We start from the raw sequence: 679 nt of genomic DNA on the forward strand, positions 1-679 counted from the left end.
ATTTTGTAGGTAACATACACATATTACCAATTGAACGACAAGAAACGGGACAGCTTAAAAATGTCTCTAAAAAATGTTCCAAAGTAAATGAGAATACAAAAATCAAACTAAATTTTGATGACGAAGAATTATTAATTCTTGAAGTACAAAAGTGACCACCTTTGTGGAATTATTCTTTACCTTTAGTACAACGTAAAAATAATATAAAGCGACAGTTATGGACAGAAGTATCATCAGCATTAAATGGTATGTATAAAAATAATATAAAAATATGTAACATACACTGATAAATTTATATATATTGTAGGTAAAATAAGCGCAGAAGAAGTACAAAAGAAGTTTAAATCATTTCATGATACATTTAGAAAAATAATACAATCAGAACAACGATCGAGTGGATCTGCAAGAAAAGACACGAATCAAAAGTGACCTCATTATGAATCAATGTTTTTCATTAGAGATTCTTGTCTTCAAAAAATGTAAATAAATATATTATATTTTAAATAAATATATTATATTCAGTAAATAATTATATTTATATGTTAAATAAAATGTTTAATTGATTGTAATTAAAAATTTTGCAGCGCAGTATCCAATATAATTAATATTGATGATGATTCAACTGTACATTCATCTTTAACAAATGATGAGATTGATGCAGAAAGCATCCAAGCAGGTA

General features: G+C 25.5%; 1 long non-coding RNA gene across 1 annotated transcript; it reads left to right on the top strand.

Annotated features, from left to right (window-relative positions):
* Positions 1-13: 13 nt before the first annotated feature.
* Positions 14-665, top strand: LOC105462214. Its single transcript, XR_976028.1, has 3 exons — positions 14-246; positions 308-479; positions 585-665. It is a non-coding gene; the product is annotated as an uncharacterized LOC105462214 (long non-coding RNA).
* The last annotated feature ends 14 nt before the right edge of the window (positions 666-679 follow it).

This window comes from Wasmannia auropunctata, unplaced genomic scaffold (genome assembly GCF_000956235.1).
Source record: "Wasmannia auropunctata unplaced genomic scaffold, wasmannia.A_1.0 LD268284.1, whole genome shotgun sequence".
Classification (NCBI taxonomy): domain Eukaryota; kingdom Metazoa; phylum Arthropoda; class Insecta; order Hymenoptera; family Formicidae; genus Wasmannia; species Wasmannia auropunctata.